The sequence below is a fragment of the Lactuca sativa genome, chromosome 8 (genome assembly GCF_002870075.4).
Source record: "Lactuca sativa cultivar Salinas chromosome 8, Lsat_Salinas_v11, whole genome shotgun sequence".
Lineage (NCBI taxonomy): Eukaryota > Viridiplantae > Streptophyta > Magnoliopsida > Asterales > Asteraceae > Lactuca > Lactuca sativa.
The window spans coordinates 40,212,947-40,228,406 of NC_056630.2; the positions used below are offsets into that span (position 1 = coordinate 40,212,947).

The 15,460-nt window shown below is 31.0% G+C and overlaps 2 non-coding genes across 2 annotated transcripts; both read left to right on the plus strand.

Moving 5' to 3' along the window:
- Positions 1–1,665: 1,665 nt before the first annotated feature.
- LOC111914337 (small nucleolar RNA Z279/snoR105/snoR108) lies at positions 1,666–1,771 on the plus strand. Its single transcript, XR_002857779.1, has one exon. It is a non-coding gene; the product is annotated as a small nucleolar RNA Z279/snoR105/snoR108 (small nucleolar RNA).
- An 11,157-nt stretch (positions 1,772–12,928) lies between these two features.
- Positions 12,929–13,033, plus strand: LOC111914336 (small nucleolar RNA Z279/snoR105/snoR108). Its single transcript, XR_002857778.1, has one exon. It is a non-coding gene; the product is annotated as a small nucleolar RNA Z279/snoR105/snoR108 (small nucleolar RNA).
- The last annotated feature ends 2,427 nt before the right edge of the window (positions 13,034–15,460 follow it).

A 15,460-nucleotide genomic window follows, 5' to 3' on the forward strand; every position in this document is an offset into this window, starting at 1 on the left:
GATTGGACTGAATGTATAAATTTGAGCAAAACACAGGGATCAAAACTGTAATTTACTCTTTTATAAAATACAGATGTCGTTCAACTCTTTTTTTAACAAATATTTTATAAAATTAATATTTAAAATTTTATGTTAGCACCTATATATATATATATATATATATATATATATATATATATATATATATATATATATATATAACCTAATAAATGAAAATCAATTTGCCAAATGTCATGCTCTCATTAAATTTGACACATGTCATTTTTTAAGAGTTGTTGAATTATTTCTTTTTCCACTTGTCATTTTCTTAAATTTTTTATTTTTTTTTAATTTAAAATCCACATTTTAATGAGATTTATATATGTAAAGTAGATCATTCTATTAAATTTCATAATAAATGCTCTACAACCTTTATTATTTACTTTATTTATTATATTCTTTGTATTTATGTAAAATTATTACTTTAAAAAATATGTAATGTTTATAATTTTATATTAATTTTTTTTATAAATCCGTGTAATACACGGGTCTCACACCTAGTATATATATATATAACGAACCACCTTTCCTAAAGAAGGTTCTACTTACGAAAATATAACTTAGATTCTATGTAAAGATATATGCCAGAAAATAGATAAGTAGATAATAATGCCTTTCAAATGTTAGAATACTTTGTGATGACGATAGAGATATTTCTTATGTTGAGAGATCATCTATGATAATAGATATCCAATAACTTTAATTGGATAAACGGTTGACATCACATATTAATTTAGTATTATACGAATATACGACACGAAATAAAAAATTTTGGATAAAAAATTTCAATCTATTTAAATGAATGAGTTAAACACAATATGACATTACATGAGAAATAACATGATATGCTATTATATTTACAATATCTAAAACAATACCTGGACTTTTGGTAAAAGATTTCAACCCCTTTAAATAAAAGAGGTTGACACACAACACCCAAAAAAAACAAAAACATGTAAGGTTATGGTCAAGTTCTTTCAAGTCGTTTAATGTTTCAATTTGAGACAACCCAAAAATATTTTTTTATGTATTTTTTAAAAGTAAAATCAAGTTACCATTGATGACTATTTAATGGGTTGAGCAAAACCAAAAACCGAAAAAACGACAAATATGTATGAAATATTATTCGACGAGCATGCATTTTTTAAAATTGACCAAATTTGGGATGTTACAGATAAAAATTTAACTATCATTGTATCAAATATTGTTTTCAAAGCAAATATACACAGGTAACGTCGGTATTTTCTTTTATTGAAATATGAAAATGAAAAAAAATAAAAACAGGGATTGTCGAAGGATGAAAAAACATGTTATGGAGGAATGTGATTACCTCCTAGTAAAACAATCATTTCAGATAACTAACCAAACATGCCATATATACCCTTCAATGGTTCATTCATTTCCTTCGATCATTATTGCATACCAAACATGCACTTATAGTGAGTCCAATCAAACTGAAAACATATCATCTTAGACTTGGGGAATTACCAAATCAAATTGGAGTTTATTTTTGATATGAAATGGTCCCATATTGGAATTGGAAAAGAAGGTGTAAGTTGGGGAATGGTTATAAAAAGAGATCAAGTGGAATAGAAAAGTCATATGATCCTTCAAGCAAGTTTTAATGGGAGGTGATGAGTGGTCATAGCTTGCATTTAAAAATGCAAGATGGGTTGTCTGACTAAATATTTACGACAATTAGGCAACTCTAATCTTATAACCATCTGATCCCTATATTATTATTATTTTCATTTTAGTTTGTCTATTTAAATTTTTATATTGAAACTTTTTTTTATTGGAATGCCAGTTTATTATTAGTTGTTATTTGATTTTAAATTAATAATTGAGCAAATCATTACATTGACTTAAAAAGTTTAGTATAATCAAAGTTTTTTCAGCTTATATAATATCAAATTATCCATTTTATTTTTTATTTTTTTAATTATAAAACGACTTGTTTTACAAAAGTTAATTCGTGTTTTGGGAAATCACCTTTCCGGAGATTATATTTTACAAAATTTAGTTTTGCTTATACGAATAATTTGTAGCTTCTTCTAGCACATTTTGCAAAAGATCAGCATGATTTTTTTATTTAATGAAAATAACATCATTATTAATGAACTAACATTATTTTTGTGAAAAGTAAAGTTATTTCGTGATTTTTTTCACAAATTATGATGTCATGAAAAATGATTTTGTATATTAGCGGATATTTTTGTTAAATAAACGGTTATTTTATAATAAATAGTAAAAGTATATGATTATGAGTGTGATATAACTTTTCCTTGTTTGGTATTTCATTGATATGTTATCAAAATTACAATCTGTTAAGTTCATATTTTATTGATAAATAACTATCTTTGGGTATAGATTTGGAATTCATGATCTAAATGAAAGTTGTTACGTAGTTCGAGAGTAACATCGTTTGACTTATCGTTTTAATCACTAAATAACAAGTTATAAAAAGGATGTAATCAATTAAAATGTTTTTATTAAGTATGATGATAAGTTGGCCTTACAGCCCAAAATTGAGTTAAGGCCCAAATCATTATAAAGGCCGAATTCTTTCAAAATACAATTTCTGTTTATTACATTAAGAATTTGTCTGTTTTTTCACAAAAACTGTCATACTAAATTGAATCCACTAAACAATAAATATGTCATCTAAACAATAAAGGGCCAATGATTTAGCGGTATGGAGTGACCATCTTATATGAGAGGTATGGGGTTCAAGTCTCGGTGGAGACATAAGTGATTATTTAGGACTAGATTAGTTAGTTTGTCGTTTCAAAAAAAAAAATCTAAAATTAGCCGGTTTAAAATATTTACCATTTTGGACAAAAAAAAAAAGTTAAACTTGGAATACTTAAGTATCAACTTGACTTTCAATCATCGTGGTCTTGGTGTGATGTAGAACAATAAGAAGCCATCTCCTCCATTTAATGTGCAATGACTATTTGCTTAAAAAAAATTAAAAAAGAAAAAAACATTTAACACACTCTCTTTTATACTTTTTAACACCACAAAAGATGTATTCGTTTACAAATTATGATTCGAATGATGATGAGGAGTTTATCGCAACATGTTTTAATGTTGTGCAAATCATAGCCGATTATATGAATGTTAGTAATACAAAAACAGTTGCCAGTCGAGATTGGCAAGTTGCACATAACTTTTGATACATGATTATTTTGTCGATAACTGTCTTGATAATGATGCAACATTCGAACGTCATTTTTGTATTAATAGGGCATTATTTTTTACGTATTAGTGATGTTTTAGTGGCGCGATATGAATATTGTCAGCAAAAACCATATGCTAGATGTGGAATGGGCTTTAGTACTATACAAAAATGTGCAATTGTATTCAGATATTTAGGATATTTTATAACGTATGATGCATCGAACGAGTATTTGAAAGTGTCTGAGTGGACCCCAATTGAGTGTAGATCATTTTTGCGCATGTGTTTATGAGTTTTTTCGCAAAGAATATTTGCACAAATTTGTTGCACATGATATTGAGAAATTATAGTTGGCACATGAAGAGAGGCATACATTACCAAGAGCTTTGATTGTACACATTGGTCGTGGGAAAATGTTCAAATGTATGGCGCAGTCAATATACCCAAGTTGATGTAGGTGAACCGACTATGATATTGGAAGTTGTTGCATCTCAATATTTATGGATTTGGGATGCGTACTTTAGGGTAGTATAGTCTAACAATAAACATAATGTTCTTGTCCATTCTCTTATTTTCAATGATATATGTAACGCCATGTCCCAAATAGTCTCCCAATTGGGTGTAGGTGACGTAATTTAGATGATCTGGGTGTTCAGTTTGTGTTTTGGAGTCAAGGGGTATTTTGGTAAAGTGACAGTTCAGGCTTTTATGGGAATTGGATTTTTTTTCGGGAAATCTCAAAGCAAGTATGAGTTGATAGAAGTGTAGAGCATCTTGTTACCTATTTGTGGATATAAGAATCGTCGGAATCGGGCTTATAACGAAGGAGTTATGGCCTTCGGAAGGTTGCGAGGTTTAAGGCAAAACCCTAGTACACCCCCCGTACATAGGGAGTACGCGGGTGCGTAGTGATGCGAAGGCAAGTACGTTGGGCATACCTCGGTGTACACTGGGCGTACGAAAGAGAAGGATCACGATCTTGAGAGGAGTACACAAAGCGTACTAAGAGTACGCGGGGCGTACTCCAGATTCATGCAAACCCTGTTTTAGGGCTTTAGACCATATTTAAGCTCATTTTCTCTTCACCAAACCATAATACCTTCAGCCTCCACCCATTTTTAACCCTATAATTGAACCCTAAGTGCAATTTTGTGATTTTGAGCTTGGTTTGTGCCTGTTGGGTGTTTTGTGAATAAGAAGATAAATCATTTAGAGGTGTGCCTTGAGCTTCTAGATCTAAGAGTATCTTTCCATTTTCAAGCTTCTTAAGGTAAAAAGCTTTAACCTTTATGATCTTATTGGTTGGGTCTTCTTTATGGAGTTCTTTGGCATTTTGAGTCCCTTGATATACAGGTGAGCTTTTGATCTACTCCAGAAGTAGTAAATGTTAGATCTAAGCTCCAATGAGGTCCTTTGTTCATAAAAATGGAAAATTTATGATAGATTTTGGTCCGTGAATGTATTAATCTCTTATTTAGTTCTTTCTTTAGGAGTTGATTCCCACTAAGTTGTGTTTGTGACTAAAGTTGGAAACTTTATCGGTTAAGACCTTGGCTAGGGACCAAATCTATGTTTTGGACACCTTGACTTAACCCATTAAGAGCAGAATATGATTTTTTGGACTCTTGACTAGTACGTTGGGCGTACGAGGAGGTACGCTCAGCGTAATGCGAGAATCGTGCATCAGGTTGTTGTATGTTGTTCTTTATGGTCGAGTATGTGGGGTGTACGTCTCTAGTATGTTGGGCGTACTTCCTAGAGGGTCGTTTTAGGCTTTTAAGGTTTGGTTCATTGTTGGGTTTTCTTAGTTTGGGCCTTTTGGGCCAATAGATTTCTTTTTGGGCTTTTAGTTTGTACCTTTTGGGCTCCATTGGATTTTAGACCGATAAAGGGTTTTGGGGGGCCAATTTGGAAAAATGGGTCATATTTGGGCCTTGGCTGTTTATATGGAAGTTGGGCCTTTGGATTATTAGTTTGAGCTTGGGCATTGGGTCAAGCATGCGGAAGGGTAAAAAGGTCTTTTACCCTAGTTGGGACTCTCAGTGTGAATCGAGACCCAATTATTAATTTGATGTTATTTTAGGTAATTGATAGCGCATGATTGTTAACGGATCTGCAATCAGAGAGTATCCGTGGATTTCAGTTGTATGAGGTGAGTTTTCTCATTATGTTCATGGGTCGAAGGCACCAAGGTCGGCCTATTATATGGATATGTATTATGATAGTTTGTTGTGTGATACATGTTCTGATCGGGTTGAAACACGCCCCAGGGCAGGCCCAACATGGCATGACGGGTTGAAATATAACCCAGGGCGAGGCACACTGTGAAATGTTCGGGTGAAATATACCCCAGGGCGGGGCCCACTATGATATGTTCGGGTTGAAATATGCCCCAGGGCGAGGCCCCAGGACGGGGCCCATACTTGCTTTTTGGGTTGAAACGAACCCCAAGGCTGGGCCCATTTGTATGTATTGGTATGTGATACTTTGGTGAACTCACTAAGCTTTGTGCTTATGGTTTTCAGTTTATGTTTCAGGTACTTCGGTTTTCAAATGGAAGAACTCGGGATGATTGCAGAGCACACCCAACCTCATTCCATATTTTCTTGACTTACTCTGATATGATGCGATGATTGATACATTTGTTTCATATGGATTATTATGATGACGTTTTTGGAATACTGGTTTTATTAATTTAAAAATGAAAAAAAATTGGGACGTTACAATATATGGACCGGGAATTTCCTTCACGATGAACGAGCGCAAGTACAAACATGGTTGCTACATTTGTGAAGGCATAAACGGTACATCGAACAGAAAAAACAAAGATGTTGACAAAAAAAAAAAAAACAAAAAACAAAAAACTTACATGAAAGGATATAGAGAAGGCATTTAGAGTCTTCAAGTAAAAATGACATGTAATGAAACACGTTGCATGACCCTGGAATAATGAAATATCACAAGCAATAGTGTATGCATGTATTATATTGCATATTGTGATTATTGAACATGAATGTATAGTGATTTACACGTACAATAAGAACGACATACCTAACTCGGATCAACATTTCATTATGAGTTCGATAGAATTCTTAACAAAGGAAGCTGGAATTCAAAATGTTGAAACATGTCAATATCTCCGAGGAGACCTAGTGGAGCATCTATACTATAACAACATGAAAGAGGACTACTAATATATTTGAATTATGTTTTTTATAGAACTTTTATTTTATGTAATTTTAAGATTAATTTTTAAATGTTCGATATTTTTCTTCTACGTTTTTTTTAGTTGTTTGGTGTTAGTTTAAATTTATGCATTGTAATGTTTTATTTTAACTAAAAAACCTAGCAATTTCATCATATTGTTTATTTAATTTAAATTACAAAAGATGATGTGTAGTGGTGAATATACCAACGCAACATAGTTGTGCGTGATGATGAGGTGATAGTGATATAAACATATCATATTTGTGGTTATTATTAAGTACTCTAGAAGACTTAAGATAATATTGTTAATATTGTTTGTGAAAATATTATAAAACATCATTGAAATCTCTCTCTTCTAATAAAAGAATCCTAAACTTGTCACATGTCATTTTTCTATAATTTTGAATTTTTTTCTTTTATTCTCAAAAAATAACACATGTCTTTTCTTAATGATTTTACATTTAAATTTAAATCCTCTTCTAAATCCCTTAAAATTAGCATTATTAATAAAGATTTTGAAATTCAAAATGTTTGATAATCAATTATAAATAATCTTCTATTCCATTTATTTTATTACAATTATTATTTATCTTACTTTAATTTATCAACCGTATATTATACGGGTTATAAACTTGTCAATTAATAGTAGAGTTGTACACAAACTGTGTTTTATTTTTTCACAAATTCCAATTAAATATTTTTTTTATAATTAACCCGTGTACTACACGGGTTATAACCTAATTATTAGTAATAACCAAAGTTCTAAATAACATAAGGTGTGACTTGGCGACAATGTTTAGTGTTAAGTTTTTTTGAGTCGTGACGAGCCACCTCGTTTGTAAAGCGTGACTTAAGCCGGCAATTATATATATATATATATATATATATATATATATATATATATATATATATATATATATATATATATCATTATTATATATAAAAACGTTGTTTTTCTCGTTTCGTCAAAATCAAATTTACAACCTTCATTAAACGCTACGTCACATACATTCTAAACGCCGCCGTTGACGTCGGTCTTCAAGCATTACTTTTGGCTGGAAGAAGGAACCGACTCCACCATCACACCTATTCTCTCAACCGCTTTGCATGTGGTGTCGATTCAACATGTGCTTCCCGCTGCTTCTCTAATACATCATGTTTGCAATAAGTGCATCTAATATGCTTCCCTCATCTATAAAACCCATGGGACCTAGGAATCGACAAATTTTAATTCATCAATCACTTGCATGTTCTTCCTCTCTTAATTTCTCTCCTACTTCAGTGAAGCCCTACCCTCCGACTCTGCCAATACCATCATCGCCCCATATGGGGCATCGCTTCCAGAAAACGACGCATCCAATCTTAGCGACTTCTCATACGATTTTTGAACGCTCCTTTCTTTCTCCATCTTCTTCTTCCCTTCTCATTTCTCTCTCCCCATTTTTACAGATTCATTTTCCGAGATCGTTTTTCCATAAGTGAAACCCTCTCCTCTTATGTCGACATATTCATCTTCATACCACAAGTATGGGTTTTGTTAAAGATGTACAAAAAATCACACTTCAACGTTTATGGTCCACCACAACATTTCGATTTCATCTTTTGTAAGTGTTCTTCCTTGCTTTAATTCCTCTTCATGTTTCTCAATTTATCCCCTTGATTTGGTACTTCTGATAAAAAACATGATGATTTTCTTGGAAGGGCAAACGATTTCAAGGCTCAAGCAACCTTATCTTCACAAAATCCTTTTTGAAGGTATGTGTTTGATAATTTGTTACACATATTTTTAATGTAACCTGATAAAAATTCTTATTCATTGTTTCTACTCATCTCCACCTTAATGTTATGATCCAAACCGATATCATCATTTTTGGTATTCTGCAACCAAATTTGTTTTTAACTTGTGAATTGTGTAAAAATCTCGTTCTAATACCGTTCATTGTTTAGTTTATATTTTGAAAATGGGTTAGTGCTTGATATTATAATAAGTGTTTTATATGAATGCATATAAGGTGTTCAATGAAATGCCTTTTGGGATTGGACAATATGAGTGGGTATGGAAGGGAAGCATTTTGCTACACCATCTGTGAAGTTCTTGTGTTAATGATTGAAGATAATGTGTTGCAGAGACTAAAGATGGTATAAAACTCTTTTATATTTTTTAGTCCTAACAAGATATTTATTGTGAGTTATGTGAATATATGATCCTATTTCATCTTTTTATTATTCACCCAAAATCTCTCAATCACACAGTAACTTATATATGCATATTTTTAATCACTATATATTAGCTAATTTCTTAAGATTATACTTTTAATTTATCAAAATTATACTTCATCTAGAAACATTGAAAGGAGATATTCTAGGTAAGATTTGGCTTATAACATATATCTGGTAGCCCCATGATAATTTTCTCATGTATTGGTAAATTAGATACAATTAAAAAACTTGGCTAAAAAGAAATATAGTTCAATTTGGTCAAAATCATGAAGCATAGAAAAAAGTCATTTCAATCACCTGTGTTCAAATTCTTATTCATACTTCTCTATTTGGAAATCAAGTAGCTCTAGCTACCAAAACACATTTGACTAAAAAGATAGGTTTTGATCGAGACAACTCTATTTTTGGTGCAAACTATTGCCTACAACAAAATAGATCTCAATACATTTGGCGGACTACACTACATGTATAAAGATTGGTTCATGATGCTTATTATATGGGATGTATTTGTAGCAAATTATTTATGAATTAGCAAAATAAAGAATTAATATTTGAAACATTTTTACTAAGATTACTTGTCCTACCTTCATAGAGACTATGCATAATCACGATGCTTAAAAAATTAGGTCTTCATTTACAGTTATGATCGAAACCATGAACAAAAATACCAGCTTTAGTAAACACCATGTAATTATTTGCTTCCCATAGTGGCTAAGCATTAGTCCTTAATTCAAGACAATACTCCCATAAGAAGTGAGGAAGCTATGAAAGTAACCAAGATTAACTAAAATTAGCAGCATAAAAATTGCTTTAATCATTATAAAACAACTATTTTATAACACATCAGTACACTACTCAAATCGTAACGGAAACATGTTTATCAATTGGTTTGATGGTGACTGAGCATAACGTTGTAGTGAATGAGATTGATACAAGTTATTCTAGCACATTGGTAAAGTTGTATCAAGAGGTATGTGATCACATATTGAAAATACAAAACCTCTCTATAATATCAATGCATTTTACTTTTCTTAATGCATATTAAACAACCTTCATGTGATATGCAAAAAGAAACAAGTTAGACAAGTTGACATTTTATTTTATGTGGTCAGTAAATGCCCAGAAATGTGGAAGCACTTTGATTGGGATGAAACATACAGTGAGTGCAAACACAAGGACCGACGATGTAATTTATTATGCAACTGTGAACGATTTTTTTTTACTATATGTTTAATCATTTCCGGTGCGAGGAAACAAGCAAAACAATTATAGCCATGAAAGATTAAAATTGCTAATTTCATTTCCCTTAAAAATTACGCATTGACTTTGATAACCAAACTAACTAATTCGTACATCAATTTTCAAATAGTTGTTTCATTTTAAATGAGAAAACAGTGCAAATCAATTCAAGTATATGAAAAGTACTACCAATTACAATACAAACATGCGTCGAGTCTATGTGAAACCAAGACGGTGGATACATGGATTTTTTTTGTTTAAAAATAGAAAATAATCATGTAATTTTTATTAGTTTATATGTTTGAGTTTTGATTTAGTTGTTGATGATGAAGAAGTTGGAGTGTGGGGACACATAGAAAATTACAATTTTTTTACCTATATATGGATATTACGTCTAAAGTATTTTCTACCCCATTAAACCAATAAACTATTATATATATATATATATATATATATATATATATATATATATATATATATATATATATATATATATATATATATATATATATATATATATATATATATATATATATATATATATATTAAAGTTATGAAAGATTTTAAGAGTAAATGGTACATTTTTTGTCAATTTTGATCCTCCAACTTACAAATTGACTATTCGCCTTTATGTTTTTGCTTACAAACAACCTTTTCACTTTGTTTTGATTTTTTCATAACCCTCACATTTTATTACATATTATTAGTATTTAGTCTTTTGGCAGAAATGGTCCCTCATTATTATTATTATTATTATTAGACAAAATTACACGATTGGTCCCTATGGTTTACTATATTTAACATTCTCTTTTTGGTTTTAAATTAATGTTTTATTTATTAGAAAATACCCTGACACCTTTTCTATCAATTTTGGTCCTCCAACTTACAACATTGACCCTTCACCTTTATGCTTTTGTTCACAAACAACCCTTTCACTTTGGTTTGAATTTTTAATAACCTTCACCTTTTATTACATATTATTAGTATTTAGTCTTTTGGCAGAAATGGTCCTTCGTCATTATTATTATTATTATTGTTAGACAAAAGTACACGATTGGTCCCTGTGGTTTACCAGATTTAACATTCTCTTTTTGGTTTTAAATTAATGTTTTATTTATTAGAAAATACACACCCAATATCATAAACCCACCCACCATCTGCCATCACCGCCACCGCCGCCAAAATTACATAAATTGTCCATACGGTTTACCCATGGTGACAAATTCAGTCCCTACTACCTGAAAAGATCAAATTACCCTCATATTAACGGACAAAAAGCAACGGTATATATTTTCTGGATTGGTTTTCTGACCGCTGCCATACATGACAATAAAGTTCAATTTGTGAGACCATTCTTTATTTTCCCCATTTATTGCATTAATTAATGATTTAGATTTCTTTACTTATGTAATTAGATGACATTGTTTATATTCGTTTACTAGATTATCTTAATGCAATTCAACATGCTACTTTACTTTACAAAGCAGTACCTTCCGACCCCGGCAATGCCGGGGAATCTTTTCTAGTTTATTATTATTATAACTATTATTCAGTATTTTGAAAAAAAATAAAAATTTGGTATCTTAATAATAATAATGATAATCATCATGATATGATGATAAATATTAATAGTTTAATGATACAATCTGCATGAAAAATACTTTTAACATGATTTTTAACATGATGTAAATCCAATTGATTTTTAAATTTTCCACCCAAATATTATTTTAGTTGATCAAAAATAGTTTTTTTTAAGATTTAAGTAAAATACTTATATATAACAATGTAGTTTTTGGTAATTTTATAAATATCTTACTAGATAACCAAAACTTGCCAAACACTAAACACAATAAAATTGTTTGATATAGAATTTTATTTAATAGCAAGTGGTTCAATGTTACATGACAAGGCTGCTAAGAAAACTATTAAGGTAAAAACTATTTGTCAATTTATCTACTAATGTTGCTTTAAAAAGGACCTTAATTGCAGTATATTTAAAATTTTATAACCATAATAACAACACATTTGCATTTACCTATAGACAACAACAATTTAAAGATAGATCCTTGTTATGCTTTATGTAAATATCAATTATGCATGAAACGTGGGAGCCATGGACAAGCCCAGGGTCTTGACCAGCCAGTAAGGGTAAATTCGGAATTACAGGAGACAAATTTTATGCTTTTTGCTAACATAAACAATGTACTTTAGTTTTTACCCATAATAACAGTGTTATTTAATTTCCTTACCCATAGTAGCAATGCATTTTCATTTCCTTGCCAATAATAACAGCATACTTGGTTGTTTACCGATAACAATCAACATACTTTGAATTTCTTATTAATAACAGTTATGTACTTGTGTTTGTTCAAGATTCAGACAATAGAATGAAATACCCAAATTACATTTTATGGGCCGTGATTAGCACGGGCCTTGAACGTAACTAGTGTATATATATATATATATATATATATATATATATATATATATATATATATATATATATATATAATACTGTTATTTATTTTTATATACATATGTGGCTTAAAACGACATTTTGTCAAAGTTTGACGACAAATACAAGCTTTGGAGCAATGACGCGTCATAGCGAGTTCTTTAGGACATGGTAATAGTCGTATTTTTTTAACACATGACGTTTTTATGGTTAAATTTCAAATGTGATACTAATTTCAGCAACATCAAATGTTAAACAATATCATTGTCAAATATATCAAATGTTGGAAGGGAACTTTTAATCTAAAAATATAACGACAACAGTTTAGCCTTAATCTTATTTAATATTGTTTATTATACTTAGATTTAGATATTGATACACTGATAAATAGCGATAGGAAAAATATAAATATATAATTAAAATTAATTTTGAGATAATATGTACATGGTGGTGTTGTGTGGTGTATATATAATAAATGTAATTGGTCCCATATCGAAGACGGGAGAGAAATAGTAATGTGGGGAGTGGCTATAAAAGGGAGGTTAAGGGAAATGGAAAAGGCATGATCCTTCAAAGCAAGTTTTAATGGGAAGTGATGAGTGGTCATCGCTCGCAATTAAACATGCGAGATGGGGTGTCTGCCTAAAGCTTTACGACAATTAGGCACCTCCAATTCTTTACCGTCTGATCCCTATTTTATTATTATTATTATATAGTTTTTACTTGTATGATTTTTTTTTATTCGAAAAATTTAATAGTTCTGTTTATGTTTTTTAAAGATTTATTTTTGTACTTCATAAATTTTATACGAACTAGTTTGGTATTTCCTTTTGAAAAGGATCCGATTTTTTTATTAAAATAATATCACTATTAATGAAATAACATTTTTTTTAGAACTTATGTTATTTCGTATATTACCAAATTTTTTTTTTGCTAAATAAACGATTATTTTATAATAAACAATGAAATATATGAGTAACGATTATTTTATAATAGATAATGAAATATATGATATACCCCTTTTCAATTATTTTATAATAGAATGAAATATATGATATACCCCTTTTCGTTAGTATGGTTATTCGGTCGATGGTTTCCTACATGCAACTTGTTTACATAAACAAAAACTTGATCTAGGTCGCATCATGGTATTGATCTTAAATGCTTAAGTCATGACAATATTGCATTTTTTAGTATGGATTGATGATGAAGAAAATAGTGACCCTTTACCTTAGGTCATGCTCTGTTTTTATATAACTTATTAGGAGATCGGGTCCATTGTTTTACCCGATCCCTTATAGGACTCTATTAACTATAAGATATACATTGTACTTTTAAGATTAGTTTATGTCTCGTAATTGTACATTTATTTTCATAGAATGCACTTTTTGAGATATGTTATCTTAGGGTTCTTGACCAATAGTTATGTGATGGTCTTAATGGTGTTCAACAATTCAGGGTGTAAGCTTTTATCATGCCAAGGTTCGATGTTAGTATTTTATGAAGACATCGACTTGAGCACACCATTAATCCCCCATAGTCCAAAGGATAAAAATAGTCCATGAAAATTTGTCTTTGGACTTGATTGTGGTAGCAAACGAGGAGTCGTCTGTGAGTAAATTGCATATATTAGTTGTTGTCATTAGTCACATATGTATATTCTTCATTAACAACATTTAATGCTTGAGCAACCCTTTTTAACCTTTGTTAATGGCTTGTTTAGACCGCCGTTCATTGTACTTTTGACAGTTCTTTCATAACTTACTTGCATGACCGTGTTAATGTCGTCAGTTCGTTATGAGGTCAACACTTGGATGCTAGACCAGTATGTCGACGTATGTAACAGATAAATATATAACCAACAAACAAATAATCATGCAGATCTAATAGATCACTACAACATAGCAACAACATATATACCAGGATACATAACCTAATGGGCCGACATTGATGCCTTCACCCACAAGTACAGTGAGGAAACTCACCTCACACTCTGAACATATAGCAAAAAAGAACGTTGCTCCAAATGCAAATTCTACATGTTACCTATACTACAAACAATAACCTAAGCTCAAACTACAACTTAAAACACCCAAAATGCCCCTATGTCACACTTGGTCAAACTTCGGGTTAAAGGTCAAAGTCAAAAAGTCAAGGAAAATCAAACTAACAGAGTACACCCTGCGTACTCCGTTACTACGTTGGGTGTAGTCGCAACTCATCTAAACCACGAGACTCTAACCCAATACGTGCAACGTACCTCTTGGTATGCCCAACATACTTCGTCTGGACCCAATCCTTCTTATTAAGTGCTCATTCCTTAAGGACTTTTCACCCAAATTAAGATCTAGACCCAAAACATCATTCTAAGTCATAAATTTTCCACCTTTTCGACTTTCCATGGCTAGAAAAGGTCAAAGAGCTAAAATCCTAACTTATTATTCCATTAAAAAATCATAACTCTTGTATGGAAGGGATAGAAGGATAAAGATCACATTTTTTTTTGGTTCCTAACACCTAAAAACGTCTAAAAGGACAACTCTTATGTTTAGAGTAATCCATACTAATGAACACCAAGCTTATGGGACCAAAATGAACACAAACTCAAGGCTAACAAGATCCAAGAAAATAACTCATAAAGTTTCAAACTTTATACCTCCAAGATGATTTCACTTCCTTCTTCTTCCTTCAAGAACACCAGAAATGCACTTTCAAGCTTAAAAATGCTCACACAATGGATATGGGTTTGCAAAGGACGATTTGGGAGATGGAGGTTGATGAGGGAAAGGGTTCGAGGGGATAAGAATGCTTAAATAAGGCTTAAACCCTAAAAATTAAGGTTTTCTCGTTTGTTACATACACCCGACATAATCGTGAATACGCACAACATACTCACATGAGGCGTGACATTCATTAACGTGCCATGGGGACCAATTTGCAACAAATTTTCGCTTTGGGTCAAAAATATAAATTTACCTGAACAATGATTCTTACAACGATCTTCCTAATACTAATAGTTTGATTCTTACAACGATCTTCCTGATACTAATAGTGGATAAAAGATCATCCGACACAACTTTATCATAATGTTGTGTCAAAGGTGGATGCGTCTATTATTT